We start from the raw sequence: 21,440 nt of genomic DNA on the forward strand, positions 1-21,440 counted from the left end.
TTGGTTGATCTTGATGATCTTGGTCTTGATTTTGGTCTTATCTTCGTCGGTTCCGTGTTTGATCTTCATCTAGTTCTAGATCTTGGACTTGATAATGGTCACAGAATTCGACTTAATTTATTGATGATCTTGGTCTTGATTTTAGTCTTGGATGATCGTGGTCTAGATCTTGGTTATCATCTTGGACTTGATAGTGGTTACAGTCTTGGTCTTGGTCTTCATCGGTCTCGTTCGATCTATTTTGGTCGATCTTAGTCTAGGCCTTGGTTGAATTGGTTACTGATGTTAAATCCTGCTACTTAATTACGACGATCTCGCCAAGAAAAACTTATCATTGAACTTGAATTCGCGCTGTCTTAGATATCAGGGATCCGAACTGGGGAAGCTGGAAGTCGCTTATGTGGTTATTTTAAATTTTCGGCGTTCGTTCTATTTTGTGAGCAATCAACTATTTTTTTTATAAAAATATATACATTTTCACGTAATAAAAGTCATTTGAAATTTTTTGCTACGGCCATCAGTTTCCGAGTTATAAATTTTTTTCTAACAAAAATAAAAAATTTCGAAACATCTGAAAAAAATTCATAGTTGAAAAACGATGGATCCTACAGTAAAAATCACAGAACATTTTCTCCACAAAAAAGTCAACAGATTTCGAAAAAAAATAACATGAACCCAAAAAACCATAACTTTACAAAATAGAGGCATAGCCTTGATGCCTGTACCGTCGAATGTCTATTAACTGAAGATAAAAAAAAGCAAACGACCTTAACTAAAATTGAGCGTAACAAATTTAATTCCGGAGCTAAGGACATTTCGCATGAGGTCGTTAGTAAACCGTTAAAGCTTGTTACAGTTAAAATTTACAACACCTTTGAACGATTTCATTTAAGGGCCGACGTCCCACCGACCGGCACGAGCAAGGCCGGAGTTTGTAGAAAAGGAGCTTACTCAGATTTTAATTATTAACGGACGTTTTTTTTTCACCTACTGACCCACGTTAAGATTCTTATTTTCTTAAATCACAGTGAGTATCTCAAGGTCCAGCTCTCAATATTTCTATCTCTGGCTCTGGCTCCGGGTATCGACAATTCAAGGCCAGTAGAGATCAAGACCAACCGGCAAGAAGTATCCCGTGATTTTTTCTTTTTCCACAAAAGGGTAAGAACCAGAGGCTGCAACCGGAAGGATTGGGTTCAGTTACTTAAACATTTTGGATTTACATCTAAAGTCTCTTTGACACTCGGTCCCAGATATCAGACACTAGTTCATATCCTAGTTACTAAGTTTGTTTGGACTTAATAATGTACCCATGTTGGATTAGCACTGAGTCAAATCCCCGGACTAGGAAGCAGCAAAAGGAAAAATGGTTTAACATCTGAGTATTATTTTTTTTTTTTTGTGATTCTTATGAAATGGTACTATAGAGAATATTCTGAACCCTGTATACCTAGACTGTAGACTATATAATAGCTATTTTGACACGTTCTGTGTTGTTTGCCGCTGAGTTTGCCTCGACGAGCTACGGGGTGCCGTGTTGCCCCAGCGGGTGACTAAGCACGAGAATCTCTTTGTTAGTTTAAGTTGCTAAGTAAATGCTTGGGTTACTTTTTTTTTACTTGCTTACATATTTAGTTTTGTAAGACAAGTTTTTTTACAAACGAATTTAAACGGGTTATGATTTAATTGTTTTTTTCTGACAGATTTTTAGATTGAGATTTTGATTTTAATCGTTGATGGATTTGATTTCGCGGAAACTGTCGAGGTTGATATGAAGATTTTTTAATTTTGAGGCAGGTTGGTCAATATTTATTTTTAATTTATTTTAGAAATTAAAAAATTGTCGGCTTTTATTTTTTAAATTTGAATATTTTTTTTACCGCCAATTTATAGGAAATTTTATTACTCATTTTTTTGTAATAAAAAAAAAATTTCTACATTTTTTGGGCCATTTTACCCGGCCGGGAAAATTTTAAATGGTCGAAAATTTATTAATGACTTAGCGGACCCATTTTGCCCAGACTTCCAGGGATATGAGGACGCGTCTAAAATTAGGGGAGGAAAGGAAAGGGGGGGGGGGATAGGGTACACCCAAAATTTTATAAAAAAGTTAGTTTTTTGAAATTCCAAAATCACTTTTGTAAAGATAATTGAGCATTATTTCGAATATTTTTTTACTGTTTTCAAAAAATTCTATTTTCGTAAAAAAATATAGTAGACTTGCGATTTTCTTCCAGTCCTCGGGGATGTTTGAAAGAAAATCGAGAGAAGGTTAAAAGGCGTGGTAATTGGTAGTGGGGATACGTCTGTGTGAATGTTTCGTGTATTTGTGCAAGAATATAAGATCTTCAAGGAACATAGTGTAATATTCTAGTACTAACTAATATTTATCATTTAACTCATCATATCAATATGTGAAATATAGAGGAGACCGGGGCAAGACGGCCCACCTGGGGCAAGAAGGCCCACCTCAAAAATTAACCAAAAATTTTTTTTTCTTGTTTTCTTTTGATTATCACAAATTTAGATTATTTACTCATTTTTAGCCCGATACGTGAAACTTGGGGCAAAATGAACCACTCAAAAATTCTAAATGAAAATGTATTTCATAGTATTATAACCTAGTCATGATTAATTTAATAGAAATATCATTTTTTGGTTAATTATATGGATTTGGATTAAAATAGAGCATTTGAAAAAGTTAAAAAAACCAATAATCAATTTTCTACAGAAGTGAAAAAATGACTCGTATTATATCAAAAAAGGTTATTTCGAGTAATATTAAAGTAAATACAGTTGTTAAAGAGAAAAATATAAACATTTGTTACGCGGGAAATTTTTTTACAATTAAAAAAAAAAATTTTTTTTTTTCATTTTTTTTCGGAGAGGGCCGTCTTGTCCCAAAAAAAAAAATTTTTTTTTCAGGAGCTTCACCAAAATTTTGGTGAATTGAGTTCAAGTTGGACAAGAGTAAATCAACTTGATGGTTAAAAGCCACAAATAATAATAACCGGCTTAGGTGGGCCGTCTTGCCCCGGTCTCCCCTACACCGTACTTATAACTATTTTTCTGCCCTCCGGCCGGAAAGTGGCAACTTTCGGGCCGCTGCCCCAAACGAAGTTGCGACTTTCCGGCTTCGTCGAGCAGAAAAATAGTATACGCACCTTGGCCAGTAAAAAAGAAAGCCTCAGACCACATGTTTGTCAGCCTCGGCTTCGCCTCGGCCAACAATTACATGTGCTCTGAGACTTTTCTTATTTTACTGGCCTAGGTATGTAATATACTATTAATTAGTATTAGTCTGAAAAACTTTCCTTTAAAATGTTAATAGCTATTTTATTTGATCTTTAGGTTTACTAAATAATGCGATGATAGCAAGAAAAAAATGCTAAAAAACGGTTTTTATCGAAAACAATGGCATACAAAAGTATTTTCGAGCTCAAAAATATATTCACAACAATGTTTTCGAGCTCCTTGAGCGCGAAAACAGCGGGAAGTTTTAATAGGGCCGGCCCGCAGGGTCAACCGATAGACAGATTTTTTTTCTTCCTTCGTATCCAATAATTATGTGAAATGTAATTTTTATTTATGTAAATTACCTACACGAAAATTTAATTTAATTAAATTTATTTCATTTCCAGAAACTTTTTTTTTACCTTTTTAGGAGATGCCTTATTTTGTCCGCAAAAATGAATTTTTTTTTTAACGGCAGCTGAAAATTTTTTCTTTTCACTTTGAATATCATAAAAAATAAAAATTTAAGGTATTTGAGTCCCCAAAAATTCAGTACAAATTTCTTTAAGTACCCCCCCCCCCCCCCCCCCCGAGCCTCTCATAAATCCTTTTTTTGACAGCAATTTTATAGAAAATTTGATTGCATTATTATTTTTTTTTATTTTACATTGTGTACATTTTTTGTGAGTGCGCCATTTTGCCCTGACTTTTTCGGATACAAAAAAGTGACTAAAATGATAAATGAATTACTGATAAAATTACACAAACTAATTGTTTAAAAAGATAATTTAAAACTTAAAAATCTATAAACTTGAGTACAAACTTCATTAGAAAAAAAAAATGTAAGCAAGGCCTGATTACTAAAAGCAGTATAGTGGGATCTCTGGTTTTGATGACCAGATAGATAATGACTGGCCATCAAAATGTCATTACTGAGATCTGACGTAAAGGTTTTTGAGGCACCCGAGTCTTGAACTCTTGAGGTAAAAGATAACTCGGTTATGCCTCGATGCGAGTCGTTAGCTGGGTTAACTCGAAGCTAGATTCCACAACGATTCGATGTAATTCAACCTAGCATTACTTTGCAATTATTCTTTCTTATTGTTGGATGTTATGTTCTTAGAATTATTACTGCTTTTTAATTACCTTTTTTTTTCGTTGTTGTAACGATAACCGATTCCGTGAAACGTTTCATTTATTCATGAGTCATGAATAAATTTATTTAAATTATAACAGACAGCACGATTTTGAAATACTCGTTTTAGATTTTTTCAATGTTCCCACGTTATTCAAGTCACTGTTTATTGAATTTAATTATAAATCAGCGCCCATGGCGCCCAATTTTATTTTGGGGCAGAAATTTTAGCTGGAATTTAAAAGGCTGTAACTCTGCTTGTAATTAAGATACTGAGATGAAAAAAAATTTATTTCAAAGCTCAAAGTATCTACTTTAAGATACTTTTTATTGTTTTGGTCTAATAAATTTATTTCGCAGTTACAGGCCAATTAGAGACCAACAAAATCTAAATGGCATTTAAGTGACTAAAATTTTAAAAAACTAACTCTGGTTACAATTGTCGTATGGCAATAAAAAAAATTCATTTCAAAGCTTTAAGTATGTAATTTAATAAACTTTAAGTTATTTTTCCCGAGAAAAATAATCCGCGGAGTCAGAGGCCTAAAATGCGCGACAGCAAAATTTAAAAATTTTTTAGTTTCCACGCGGTAACTTTTTAAATAAATTTTTTAGATTAAATTGATAAAAAGTGATTGAAAGCTTGTAGTTTAACCTCCAAAATAACCTAGTCAAAGCTCGCTATAATTTAGTTGAGCTGGTTATCATGGTTCAATCTCGTCTCTTCGCTTTGAAATTCGATAACGCGAGCAAATTTACCTGCATTAATTATTCAAAAAAGTCATTCAACCTCAACAAGCATTGAACTCCACGTCATAAACTCACCAGATTATCAATAATCTCAAAATACCAACAGTTCTCAAAAAAATATATGGCGCCCAATTTTCTCATACTCTCTATTTATCGAAATTTTTTTATGACTCCCAAATTTTACCCTCCCCCCCACTCTATCTATCCCTTACACCCTTCTACATCTCAAAATTTATCTGCCCTTAGAATTTGTTCATTTGAATCATGAAATAATTTTTTTCTAAATTATGTCAGTAAATTAATAACAAAATAAAATTAATTTTTGATAAACTTGAGTCAAAATTTGAAATGCGGATTTACTGTCTACATTCTAAATTAGGTTATTGAGGGTAAAATCACATTCGAGCACTCAGGCAAAATGTATTTAAATAAAATAATAAACTCTATTTATTTATCAATTTAAATATATATATATATATATATATATATATATATATATATATATATATATATATATATATATATATGGATTATTTGTGATTGGATGTGATGTGCTGTCAAGCTTAACTACACGGTGAAATAAACGTTTAAATAATAAAATAAGCGTAATCGAACCATTGAGTTAATATTTACTCGATCAATCGATAGGGTAAAAGCTTCGATATCAATGACTAAAGTTTACTGAAATTGAGGCTTCTGGTAAACTAATTAGTTGAATCCGATTGCGGTGATCCTCTATTTACTATTTACTCATGTTGGATATAAATTTAAAATAATTATTACTTCAATGAACTGCATACATGTTCGATTTCAATTGGATGTTTGAGATTTGAGTAAAATCAAGGTTTACTTACATAAATTTAAATTGATGAGTGATGAAATTATATAGAGTGGGGAAAATTAGACACCATTTTTTGACAAAGAAATTTTTTTTTGTAAATGATTATCAATTGTTTCTAGAAAAAATGTGGGGTAAATTGAAAAATATTTTTTTTTTCAAAAATTTTTTTTAAATTTTTTTCGATAATCAATCTTTTTGATCGAAGAAATGAAGATTATCGGTAAAAAAAACATTTTCAAATCGAAAAAATGAACAAAAACCGAGAAACTACCAATTATGGTGATTTTTGACAAAATCGATAAATTTAAAGCTTCAGGGCACTAAGAAAGAAAAATCGCAGCGATTTGAAATTTTCAGGGTTTTTTCAGAACACTTTGAAATTGAAAAAAAAATGAAGATATCCTTTGTTCATCTGTTATATCCAAAGTTATAGCAAGATTTCCGAATATCCTTAAATTTGCGAATTTTGACCTGTTTTTTACTAAACAATATCGCTTTGAAAAAAATTTTTCTATCAAAAGCCTTTAATTTTGCCTTATAGAGAATGTTTTCCAGTTTTCAAAACCCTGCTTCCATTCTCTGTACGACCAATACATCCGGAGTTATTGATTATCAAAGCCAAAATAGACTTTTTTGCTTTGATCAATGATAACTCGGCGCCAAATCGTCGTAGAGACTTTTTCAGGCCGCCGAATTAAAAAACATAAAATTTCCTAAAAGAGTCATAAGGTCGGATTATTCAAAAAAAATTATTGACGCCCATAGAGTTATTGAAAGACCAGCAAAAATTTTGAAAATTTTTTTTTTCGTTGGTTTTCTTATGATCACTCCGGAACTGTACATGATAAAAAATTTTTAGGTCCAGATCTGAAAACTAGAAACTTGAGGCTATAATTTGCTTTTTTTAATTTTCTTCTACGACCATTTTTCACCGAGTTACAGCATGTTGAAAATCACCTAAAAATTTCGGATTTTTTTTCTATCCCTTAATTTTTGTGGCTAGTATATTTCGAGGTTCGACATGTCGAACTTTTTTCAAAATGTTTTTTTTTACACGGATGCCAGTTATAGAATATTTTTAAAAAATTTAGTTTACTAAAAAATTATGTCTAAAAAAGTTTTTATTTTAAAGTTCATTTCATCCTCAAGTTAACTTTTTCCCGATTCATAAATAAATAACTTCCATAACAAACACGAAAAAAATTTTTTGTCAAAATTTTGATATGGGGCTATTTGCACTGATCAACTTACCCCAAACTTTTCTACAAATTCTAAATAAATATTCACAAAAAATTTTCTGTCAAAAAGTGGTATCCCAGTTTTCTATACTCTCTTCTATATAATTCCCGCAATTTAAAAAAAAAAATATCAAAATTTGTAAATTTTCATTAAAGGGGAGGGGGATGAGGAACCCGGGAACTTAAAGAAATTTTTCATTTCTCGGGACTTAAAATCAATTTGATTTCATACTTATTTTTTTACAAAAAAAAAACTTTGCGAAAACAGTAGGGGAGGGTGGGGCAGAGCGGCCCCCCTAAGCCAATTATTATTTTTTGTGGCTTTCAACCATAAGATCACTTTACTTTTGTCCTATTTCGAACAAATTTATGGACATTTTGCCAAAATTCTGAAAATTTTTTTTTTTTTTTTGTGGGGCAGAGCGGCCCCCCTTCAAAAACTGATAAAATAAATTTTTTTTTTCGTTTTTTTTTTTTTTTTAAATTGTTTTCATCATTAAGAATGTATTTCTTTCTGTTGACAACTATTTTTGGTTTTATATTACTCGAAAAAAATTTTTTAAAGCGTAAAAAATCGTTCCCTCTCGATTATCTTAATTACTAATTGTTATTTAATAAAAAAAAAAAAACAATTCTATAATTTTACTTTATTTCAAAAATTTATCAACTAAAAAAAAAAATTTAATTTTTATAAATTTTTAGTGACCAAATTTGCCTCTTACATAGAAAAACGGCCGAAAAATATGAAAAAATAATTTTTTCGGAAGTTTCGGCTGGTCCATTTTGCCCCAGGTGTTATGCGTAGGGCTAGAAATGTGGAATTATAATAATTTTTTTTTAATTTGACGATAAAAATATGAAAAAATCACTTTTTCAAAATTTTGGGCTTGTCCATTTTGCCCCAAATGTCATGCGTAGGGATAAAAATGCGCAAACATATCGGATTTATAGTAATTAGTCGAAAAAAAAAAAATTTTTTTTTTGGTCAAAATTTCAGGGGGGCCGCTCTGCCCCACCCTCCCCTAAAAAAAATTCAAAATAATGCTTAACTTAATTTACAAAACTTTGGGGGTAATCTGCTTTGCGCCTCTCCCTAAGAAAAAATTTTATAATTCCCCACTACGCCCTCCCCTTTTTTCCTTAATTTTCTTTAATAATAAAATCTGACAGTTCCCGTCAAAAAAACCCGATAACTTCTAAAATAAATAAATAAAAAATGTTTCCCACTCAATTCTATAACGAGTTAATAATTTAATCAATTAACTATAGAGCCATCATTCATTAGCGCAAATAATTCCAACTAAAAGATAAAATGACTATATCGCGATTAAAAATTCCCGCAAACAAAGAACCGAGTTAATAATTATTTTATTGTATTTATTATTGCTGATTAAAAGTGGCAGCATCCGCACATGATAGCCAACACCATTATGTCAATAATAATAAATATGCAATGGCGGTGCTTGAAGAGGTCATCTCCTCGCTATCTCATGCTCATGAATAATAAAAAAAAAAAATAATCCACGTATGTAACATTGATTAGATTATAGCATATGATGGAGAGGTTTTTTAAAAAAAATGTTTCACATGACTAAATCTTGTTAACAGGAATAAAAATTCATGAAGCTTCATATTAGGGTTGAAAGTTTAGTTATACTCTTCTCTGGCTTTCTCTTTTCTTCTCTTCTGTTCTCTTCTCACTGAGCTCTAGCTCAGAGTGGCTATATATATTAGCTGTAGATATAAAAGACCGTTGGGGAGATTCATCCCTATATTATGTATTATATATACTGTATAGAGGCAGCGGGTTGCTAGTATGAGGCAGTAGATATACTATAAGCATGATGGTGGATGATAAAATAGAGGCCGGTTGAGAAGTAATTTGCCGGATGATAAAATATTGTAGAGCCTCATGTCACGCGTGTGGATATCGAAGTGCATAAAAGTAGCCAACGGGTCAGTTAAGCGCCACAAAAGACTAAAGACACCATGTGCTGGCAGGTTCATGTGCTTTGTGGTATAAAAATCAGCCTGATTAGATTGTTCGAGGGTCGGGGTTCAAAAGGGAACTAATATATATATATGTATGTATGTATCATTTATTTAATGCAGGGAGCTTGGTTATAAAAGGATTTTACACTGATGTAACGTCGGGATTTTTTTAACATGGGGTAAATCTACATGAGGGTAAAATAGGCCGCATTGTTACTCTGCATTTTTAATTGATCAAAGTTCAAAATTGATTAACTTGGAAAATATTGAGTTCATAAAAAAGTTTATGGAACCTTTTTTGTCGAAAATTTAATTTGGGATCAATTCGTTTCAGTGAAACTTGGGCTCATCTTTGAAAGATTACGTGTAGTTGGGATTTGAAGTACTCAGTATGTAAATCGTGAGTTTTATTCAGTCTGGGGTTTTGGAATGGGAATTGTGGCTTAATTATTGATGATACGGAAAATATACAGAAATACAATTTTGTAGGGAATAAAATTCTGTACAAAAATGTTTTTAATAGTTTTGTTCGTAAATTCAATAGTTTAGCCAGAAATGTCATTCAAAGTCCGATAGGTGAATGGATCATTTTTCTTGGATTTGAACCATTTTTGAAATAACGAATAATTGGGATTATTTCATATTTTGATGATAAAATGGTTATTTTGACTAGGCAATTTTACCGAGGGGTGATCCTGAGTAGCGTCTGTTAGTGCAATATTGTTCCATTACATCAAGACGGTTGATAAATGCAGGAAGCTGAACTGCAGCTTTAAAAAATTGACATTCAAACATAGTAGCCCTTTCGTCTTCGATGCCAAGAACTTTTGAGCAACGAGACGAGATTTTAGCGAACACAGGTCCAAGGTTTGATTCTTTCAACATCAACAATGGGCATCACTTTCAAACTAGGGATCATCCGGGCAACGATATCAATTAATGTAACGGGATCGAAGTCCACCTCCGTTTCACGGGAGGCCGTTTCCGCGCCCTTTTAGGCATACACGCGTTGCAAGGCATCCCTACCCCCGTTCCAGACAACACTCTTAGACGAAAAATATAATCGATTGATGACTAAGGTGGACGTTAACCAGAGTTATAATCAAAAATCCTCATTGCGTGTGGAATCTAACCACAGCCACCACGGGTCCATACTTTTCTTGGGTCGAACACTATTACCATCTCACGAAATAAAAAGACTCTGGTCGAAGTGGGATTGGAAAGGCCCCCCGTGGTCCCAGTACCCTGGACTGGTGATCCGGTTGCATTGTGATAAGTGGTGAGATGCAACTTCTCCTCAATACCCTAAAAAGGGATTCGTCCATTTGTTGCCATTGTTTCGAAAAAGCTACACTGATAGAAGGATTTAATACTGAGTACTGAATGAATTAGTAACAAAATTTTTAGTCACTTATTTGGGAGAACAAAATATTTTGTGCCCATCAATATAATTTATTATAATTTAATAAATCATTTTTTTATCTCAATTAAATCTTATTATGGTAAAATAAATATTTGTTTCTACCAACTAAATATTTGGTAATCGGTACTAAATATTTTTTTGGTAAGTTTTGTCGGTAAATGGCTTGTTTGGGATTGAAAACTACGTATGTATTTGTGGGAAATATCAGTGTAGCGTATGTGTGTGAATATATCACCGCTTTCACAGTATAGTGCGTTTCGTCTCAATCGGAGTTAGTGTTGTGATTTCCAAATCAATTTAGTGACTTTAAAAACATTAATTTTCAATTGATTTCAACTGAATTATTTCAAATTATGGAGGAGCTCTTAAAATCTTTATTTTTAACATATAGTCTTTTTAATATATAGATAAAATAAAAATATATCAAACCGTTACAAACTCATTTACTACTAAATGGCTTATATTTCATTTCTCATCGGAGTTTAATTTAAAATTTTTAACTTATGTATATTAAAATTATGTGTGTTATTTGTATAATTAAAACTTATTTAACTAAAAATTTGTTGTTTATCTTAAATAGAAAATTATAATAAAATGAGGTTATTTTCTTTATAATACTGTATATTTTTACTTAAAATTATTTATTATTATCATTTTAATTTATTTTAAGTGGAACAATTACGTTATGCGCTAAAATTAGTTAAAAGAATTAGTTCTTTAATCCTAATAAATGATTGATTGTGCCCCAATAAATCTTAAATATTACTTAACCCGTGCAAAAAAAAATTTGCTTCATTATGAATTTCATTATGAATTTGATAATCAAATTCAGATTTTGAAACAAATCTGACTTTGATAATGAATTAGCTATAAAAATCCTGTAATTTTCTACTACAGCTGAATCTAACAGGTAACCAACAGCTGAAATCTCATAATTTCATGGGTAATTTTTAAAAACTTACCCTTTGCTTTAAACAAGTGATAAGTACATTATAAAAAAAGTATACTACTAGCTTTGAAGAAGATTCAAAATTTTTTAATCGAAAGAAATTAAGACAACGAAGAGGAGTATTTCATGATGAATTTGATAATAATTATTATCAATTCAGTACGAGATTCACATTGAATTAATTATAAGATAAATGTGTTTTATTTCATAATTGTATTTTTTGTTCTTACACCCGAAATTTAAAAAAAAAAATAAAGAACTATTTTATCTAACTTAGATGACATTTATTACTAATTTGATTAAATTTAACAGTATAAAATTAAGATTTACTCTAAAAAATCTATATTTATTGTTAACAGTTTGTTGTTTGTGCTATTACAAAAAAAAATTTTGTTTGTTGAATGAGTTGAAAAATAAATCAACTAAAAAATATATTTTACTCTGCATTATTAAATTAAATTTACTGAACTAATCTACATTTATAATATATTTTTCTAATTTTAAAGCTATATTTGTTAGAAACTATAACTTGACAGTTATTGTTATATAAAATTTGTTCATTATCATATGTAACATACGATCAAATTAATATCAACTTTGTAATACTTTTATAATCAACTTATTATGAATCAAGTTTTAATTTTATACTGTTAAATTTAATCAAATTAGTAATAAATGTCATCTAAGTTAGATAAAATAGTTCTTTATTTTTTTTTTTAAATTTCGGGTGTAAGAACAAAAAATACAATTATGAAATAAAACACATTTATCTTATAATTAATTCAATATGAATCTCGTACTGAATTGATAATAATTATTATCAAATTCATCATGAAATACTCCTCTTCGTTGTCTTAATTTCTTTCGATTAAAAAATTTTGAATCTTCTTCAAAGCTAGTAGTATACTTTTTTTATAATGTACTTATCACTTGTTTAAAGCAAAGGGTAAGTTTTTAAAAATTACCCATTAAATTATGAGATTTCAGCTGTTGGTTACCTGTTAGATTCAGCTGTAGTAGAAAATTACAGGATTTTTATAGCTAATTCATTATCAAAGTCAGATTTGTTTCAAAATCTGAATTTGATTATCAAATTCATAATGAAATTCATAATGAAGCAAATTTTTTTTTGCACGGGTAATATTTATTTGGTGGAAATATATGAGCTTTACTAAATGATTTGGTACCTGTAACCTAATATTTAGTATTGCAAGGTTCGTTACTAAATCGTTTAGTAAATACAACCAAATCTTATTAAATACAACTAAATCCTTCCATCAGTGTAGTATCCACTTGTTCAGTCCCTGATGAATTTCCTACTTTCCGAACCTTTAGCTGCACTGATTATTCAAGTCAAATCAAAGTTACGTATAATTGTCCCTGGCAACGGTATCCCAGGCAAGGTTTGTCTACATCAATCAGAATATCCTGATAAATGTCGTTCGTGCTCTTCATTTCTGGTGATTTTGTGTTCAGAAGCTACTGAAAACTCAATGAAATCAATGTCATTAGGTTTTATCGAAGCGTACATCATTTTGCTATGGTCAATTGCCCAAGTTGATGATGCTCCCGTGATCCAATAGATCTAGCAACGATCGTTTCCAACAACTTGTGGTATATCTGGCAGATAAATCAGCTCTGGTGTTCCATCTACACCATAAACGAAATTCACAAAATCACTTTTTTTTCTATCAACACTCTCCATCATTTCAATTCCAAGCCTACCTATCTTATCTCATTGCCCCCAGTATCCATCTCTCAACAAACCATAAAACTTAACCAATTACACCCAACAATCCTCCCCCAACAAAAAAACACAATGAACATCCAGCAATTAGGGTACGAGCCAAAATCACCAGACCCCCAGACAATCAGTATAATATCCCCCGTATGGGTGCAGTGCGGCGGCGGGTGTATCTCGACACTCTATTATCTAAACTATAGACCAAAGTATCCTATATATATTTAATACTGTCAATCCTCTGTCCATATTGCCATATGAGCTTACGGCCAACTGTTAAAATCTGTTTGCGAAATGTCCGACGGTCTCAAAGCCCAGTCTCCTAACCCAGTCGAAATTGGGGTCGATTGTTGATTTCATTGAATATTTACCAATCGCCTAGTGTTTACACCTCCAGCAATTGTGTCTCTCTAGCTTAACTGAACAATGAAGGATATTATTTATGATATTGGGAGTGGATGTGTGTTCATATGGTCCCATGCTGGTGTCGTATCATTAAATGGTTAACGCCCTATTCGATTTTATAAATAAAAATGAAAAGTTAACTTTTGAGTCTATTTATTACCAGCGTCTAGTGTCGTAGAATGGTCCCAAGCTCGACATTAGAAGAGTAAGTTAAATATTTTGACTGGTGGTTCAAATTCGATTGATTAAATGGAACCGGAATAGAGGGATTCTATTCAGCTAATTAACGACCTGGGTGAATTTTATCAAAGGGATCAATGCTCATTGTCCATTTTTGAAAACAGCCAGTGGATAGGAGAGAGTTAAAATAGAATGGAAAAGAGGTGAGTTTTTATGTCTAGACTACAGACAGTCGATACTACAAAAAAGTTTGTAAACAAATGCAAGTTTTTATATATTTATAAGTATGAAATTTACTGTGAAAGAGAATATTTTATGTTATTATCGTGAAATGACCAGGTTGTTTTCGGCGTTCTGGGAATTAAATCTGGGCTGGTTATTAATTTTAAAAGATTGCGCATAAACTTTAGCTTTTGAGATCAGTTTTAATATTAAATAGTGGAAAAACGGCCAGGGCATTATATGGCAAAGGTGAGAAGTTCGATTTCAAAACCTCTACGTTGTTAAATTTGTCAGTTTTTGGTAAAATAATTGATTGTTAATTATTTATATTACTCAGTTTTAACGTCACATTTACAGAATATAATGAAATTTATTGACGGGTAGTTTTTTCATAAAACACTTCGGAAACGTCGTGCTTAAAACGCTTTTCTACTAAAATACAGTACATTAGACTGGGCCAAAAAAATTGACTATTTTTTTTTTCTTAGCTATATCGAGAATATTATTTAGGATGACAAAAAAAAAAATTTCATGAAAGTTTGAGCCCTTAATATTAATTTTAAGAGGTCTATCATCGCTATTTTTAATTTTAATTCATAATTTGATGTTTTATGTCAGAATTGCTAAAACATTGGAGTGAAAAAAATTCATTTCCATTTATTCATATGTAAAATTGAATTCCCTACAAAAAAGGTCTGATTGAAAATTTTCGTCAGACAAGCCGTTTCCGATTAATTAAACTTAATAAATTGATATATTTTTTCGATTTAACATTTTTACTTTTGAATTTTGTAACTGACGAATCAAGAAATATCTAAAAAATATCATGACAGATTTTCGAAGGAAATTTAATGCTCTACAAAAAAGGTCTCCTAACATTTTTTGCTAAATTCACTCCTTCGAAAGTTATTCAAGGTTGAATTTGAGTCAAAACGATTTCCATAACGTGAATAACTTTCGAAGGAGTGAATTTAGCAAAAAATGTTAAGAGACCTTTTTTGTAGAGCATTAAATTTCTTTCGAAAATGTGTCATGATCTTTTTTAGATATTTCTTGATTCATCAGTTACAAAATTCAAAAGTAAAAATGTTAAATCGAAAAAATATGTCAATTTATTAAGCTTAATTAATCGGAAACGGCTTATCTGACGAAAATTTTCAATCAGACCTTTTTTGTAGGGAATTCAATTTTACATAAGAATACGTAGAAATGAATTTTTTTCACTCCAATGTTTTAGCAATTCTGACGTAAAACATCAAATTATGAATTAAAATTAAAAATAGCGATGATAGACCTCTTAAAATTAATATTAAGGGCTCAAACTTTCATGAAATTTTTTTTTGTCATTCTGAATAATATTCTCGATATAGCTAAGAAAAAAAAAATTAGTCAATTTTTTGGCCCAGTCTACAGTACATAGTTAGATATATATATATTGGGGTGTTAAAAAAAAAGTAATTTTTTTCTCGGAAACAGGTTTAATAGTTCCATTCAGATATAAAAATACCCCTGTAAAAATTAGAGCTCTTAATATTAACTAAGAGGTTCTGCATCGCACTTACCTATTTTCCATAAGAATAACATGGAAAAGATTTTTTTTTGCGTCTTCTGATTTTTATAACTAGCTAACAATGCATCATAGGGAAAATCTGCAGACTTAAATCGTAGGGAATTAAATGCTCTACAAAAAAAGTTTCTTATCATTTTTTGAGAAATCCATCTGTTAAGAAGTTATTGGAGCTTGAAGTCAAACTTATAGTAAATTTTGAGATCTTTTTATTTTTCCAGTAAAACTATTTTAGAGCTCGAATTTGCTCGGTGATTAACATGTTTTTTATATTAAAATATGAATCGTTTCTTTGAGAAACCCCATAAGTCAAGAAAACAAAATTTTTCAGGAAACACAAAAAACATTTTTTTGGAAAAACTTGACATTTAGGGGAAGGGGGGCAAAAGGGGTAGGGTAGGCAAAACGGGGTAACCCAAAAATTTTATAAAAAAAAAATTTTTTTTTTCGTCTAATTAGTATAAATTCAATATATTTGCGCACTTTTAGCCCTACCCATCACACCTAGGGCAAAATGGACCAGCCGAAAATTTTTAAAAAATGATTCTTTTATATTTTTATCGTCAAATTAAAAAAAATATAATACATTAATCCATTTTTCGGCTGATTTGTTATAGCTGGGGCAAATTTGGCCACTAAAAATATTCGAAAATAATATTGTATTTTTTTATTGATAAAATATTTTAAATAATGCAAAATAATCTGTAATCTAAAAAATCAAAAAACACGTTTTTTGGGTTCAAAATAATGACAAATAAGAAATACAGAATTGTTTCTTTTTGATTAAATAGTAATTAGCAATTAAGCTAGTCGAGAGGAAACGATTTATTACACTTAAAAAAATTTTTCTTGAGTATTATGAAACCAAAAATAGTTGTCAAGAGAAAGAAATACATTCTTAATATTGAAAACAATTTAAAAAAAAAAAAAAATATTATTTTTTGGAGGGAGGCCTCTCTGCCCCACAAAAATTTTTTTTTTTTGCCTTCGTGTCCACCAATGATGTGAAATGTAATTTTTTTTTTCATGTATATTACATATAAAATATTCAAGTAATAAAGTTTAATCAATTTTCAGAAATTTTTTTTTTCAACTTTTTTTAAGGGTACCCCGTTTTGCCCGCCAAAAATAAAAATCTTATTTTTTAACGGCAGCTAAAAATTTTGTCTATTTACCTCGAATATCATTAAAAACAAAAAGATTTAGCGTATTTTAGTCCTCGAAAACTTAGTATTTCCTTAGTACCCCCTTTCGCCCCCCCTCCCCTAAATAATAAATAAATAATTGAATACAATAATGTTAGCATCTCTGAAGAAGATTCCAACAAAAAAATTTCATTTTTTAACTGAATCTACTCAAAAAAATTATTCAAAGTTGATTGACTTATGGGGCTTCTTAACCAAACAGAAAAAAAAGTTAGAAAATGATTGTTTTTTTAAATGTTTCCACTCAAATCATTTATTACACTAATAAAATGAAGTATTAAACATGTATCCAAACACTGAAACTCAGATATCACAAAAAAAATCATTAATTTAATCATTTTAATTAGTCATATGACAGTCAACAATAAAACAACATTTGAAATTAATTTCCCAAAAAAGCGCGAGTTTTAAAGAAAAAAAAAAAAATGATTTCTGTAAAACTAAAACGGCATGTGTTTATTTGAGTCATTGACTTATGGGATTTCTCAATTAAATGAAATTGCTGTGACTCGGTTAATTTTTTTTTAACGCTGATTTGATGCATAATATGATTGATTTCTATGGAGGGACATCCCAAGAACCCAAAAATGCAAAAAAACCCAATTTCGTAAAAAACATGACTTATGGGGTTTCTCAAATAAACGATTCATATTTAAATAATACCTCCGCCATTTGTCTATTACAATAAAAGTGTCATTTAGTGCATTAACGAACTATCAAATATTTTTTTTTTAAACATTCCCGAAATGACAGTAGCTCATAAAAAATTTTCCATTACGAGCTTTTATAAACGTATTTTAAATTTCTCTGCAGGCCACTCAAATATTGATCACTGCTCAGTCTAGCAGTGATTCGATTCTAATCACAACTTCAAAAATATCAAAATTCAAATTTACAATTCGCTGTCTTGAACCTGAGAACTACAGAAATTTTCGTACGACTAAACTAATTAAGCATTTAACCATAGCATAAATCAATTGATACTAGAGTCCTATAACTTCTATAAGTTGATTGCTCCTTCCTTACACCCAGAACGAAAAAATGACCACGTCCATCCAAATGATCATATTGTCCCCGAATCCATTATTCCCAGCAGGAATCCTCAATGTTTGCAAACGTCGCATCCTCCATCCATTGAAACGCGATAAAATCGAAGGTGTGAACCACATATATAAACTATATTCGTCGTCCATAATCATACCCACACGCCTATTATATCCATAACCACATCTGTCCATCCTCTATTCATCTATTCAATGACTTTTCCAATCTGCCTTCTCATTGTCCGCCACCAAAATATATATCTCCTCGTTTATAAAATGCAATTGAACCTTTTTTCTAGTATAAAATCTATAAGAACCAGAAAAGCATCAACAGTCTTTGTAATGAAAACTTGGTTCCAAGAATATAAGTTAAGTTAACAGCATGACGATCTGTTAAAACATATTTTTGAGCCATTCTATCAGATGCTTTAACAGGATTCTTTATATATTTAAAAACTAGCCTCCCCCTTACTTTTAAAAAGTTCCGTTTTCATCGTCAGTTCAACCGGCCGAAGCATCGACGTACCAGGCAAACTAACACAGGTATGATTTGTATTAAAAAGGTGACCTCGTGGTTGTGGAAGATGGGGACTGTGTAAACAGAGGCCCAACCTCAAGTCTAGACTTACCTGTAGGCTAAAAACCCACTGTAGTGTGCGTTTATGTGTGTGTGTGTGTGTAAGTGTGCAGTGTGCTACGTTCTGTTCTGTTGTCTTGAATACTGAAAAAGGAATATAATGAAAAAAGCAATGGCTTGAGGCCCGCCTCTTTAGGATTCCATCGTTATAAGCTAACGCTGGTTACTGGCAACATGCAACCGGCCACGGGCTACGAGCAACAGGCAACAGGTAACAGCCAGAACATCATCGACGATCACAATGAGTTTGTGCTTAAGATACAACGAATATTGTTTCCAACCGGTGGATGAGGATGATTCCACGTCCAGGCCATCCGGACTCAACCTTTCTGAAGAACAATGCTGCTGAGATTCAATGCAGACGATGGTCTTTTTCTGGGTGGACGTACTTCCAGAGATCCAGGATCAAGGAAAGACAATAAATGATACAATATTTGAGGCATTTCGATATATATTTTCGGTTGGGAATCGTGAATGCAATAGAAATGGAGACAAATGTTTGGATATTTATGGCTCGAGGGACTGAATCCAGTGAATTGTTTTGTACATCCGAAGATCTGCTAGATATGTTTGTTGGATTGCTATGTAGATATCTATATCAGATTGTAGATTGTTGGATACTGATTTTTATCAGCTTTTGGTAGTTCAGGGAATGAAAGCCTGTGAAATTTATATGGATGGCTACGGATATTTATTGTCACTACCAGAATCTCTTGCCCCGAAATGGGCGCCAATTAAAATTTTAGATGGATATAAATTTTTTCAGGATTCGCTTAGGATCCGTTTTAATCCAACCGGGAAAGATGGGTCGTATAAATATTAGCTCTGTAGTACTGTGTACATTAGACTCGATTTTTTATTTTTTATACAGTACTGTGGTGAAAAATTCATAACTTCCGAACAAATGAATATAAAGAAAAATTCAATGAAAAAATTTTATAGCAAATTTAGTGGTCTACAAAAAAGGTCTCCAATAACTTTTGCATAAATTGGACCATTCAAAAGATATTCAAGGTCAAAGTTTGATGCAACCCAAAGAACTGTTTTTGCACGTTCGGAATTTTATGACAGGTCAACTAATAATAATTAAGAAATTTTCGATACATGATTTTGTAGGAAATTTAATGCTCTACAAAAAATATCTGATTTAAAATTTTCGCAAATTCAACCATTTCTCAGATATTCGCAGCCAAACACCACACTGTCTAAAAATTAAAAGAACTTAATATGTGAACAAATATACTTTAAGATATATGAATATTATAATGTGATATATTGCACAATATATAAAATAATATTTATATTGTTGCTGTATTAATATATGATAATATATTTAAAAAATATATATTGCTGCAATATATTAATTGTATTTTTATTAATATAACTTTTTTTATGTATATTTAGCATATATATCTTGGTATATTTTATTATATATTGATATATTGTATTGAAAGTAGTATATTTATTAATATACAGTATGATGTATATTTTTTATAGGTTTTTCAGTATATTGCGAAATATATGGTACTCCATATATTTTGCAATATACGACGTCCAATATATTGCAAAATATATGGTACTATACATATTTTTCGTACTGTGGTATGTTACATAATAAAAACCATGCATTTTAGTTAGTAATTTTTATTTCTATGCTATCGGGCAGCTTCTCAAAATATATAGGTATATAAAGACTGTAATTTTCAATATATCGAGAAAAATATAATTTTTTATATATTGGAAAAATATAACTTCAATATACCGCAAACCATAGATTTAAACATATAAGCTCTTCCATGTATGATTAATTATATACAGGCAATATGTCACGAATTATATGAGTCAAAATATATATAAATTTTATTATATTATACTTTATAAATTACATATATACCATCCATATATGACAAAAATATATTGAGCATTATGTGAGATAATATATATAGAGAAACATAAAACATGATATAAAAAGAACTATATTATTAAAAATATATAATGCAATATATGTAAAAAACATATATTCGTAAATATATATATTTTTGCCGCCATATATTTATCACATATTCACCATATATGTTTTTATATATTTTAAACAATATATAGCTTTTCCATGCGGGAAAAAAAATAATTATTTTGTTTTTTATGAAATTTTTAGTTGGACATTAAAAATTAAAATATCGTTTTTGTTCGATAATCAATTTTAATTTCATCGATTTTTTTTATTATTAATGATTTCGAAAATTTTTATTATAAAAATGATATTTTTTATCTAAAATTTAATTTGACTTTATTGCTCACTTTTTTTCAATTAAATTTGAATTTTTTCCAATTTATTTCCTTATATTTGAATTAGTAATATATATACATACATATATAGATATATATATATATATATATATATATATAGAGGTTTGAAAAAATGGAAAAAAAAAAAAAAAAAAAAAAAAAATCTTTGGGCCACTAGAATTATAAGAAGCGATCATCCGTCCAATTATCGTCCGTCAATATTCTTTATCTCTGAATATCGTGATTCGTTATCAGGTTCTCTGATCTACTAAATGCCTTTCAATGTAATAAATTTATGATATTGATATATGCAAATGCTTCAACTAATATATTCTACATAAATGATGCGTCTATTAATAAATATAATTTACCATGAGGGGAAAGGGGAAGACTTAGAAAATTTTATGTAGATTAAAACTTTATAGGGTGAAATACATCTCCCAAATTTTATTGAAAATTGACATAAGGGTGATATGGCCCGCATGGAAAAGCTATATATTGTTAAAAATATGAAAAAATATATATGGTGAATATGTGATAAATATATAGCGGCAAAAATATCTATATTGAAAAATGTATGTTTTTTACATAT

Source organism: Microplitis mediator, chromosome 9 (assembly GCF_029852145.1).
Source record: "Microplitis mediator isolate UGA2020A chromosome 9, iyMicMedi2.1, whole genome shotgun sequence".
Classification (NCBI taxonomy): domain Eukaryota; kingdom Metazoa; phylum Arthropoda; class Insecta; order Hymenoptera; family Braconidae; genus Microplitis; species Microplitis mediator.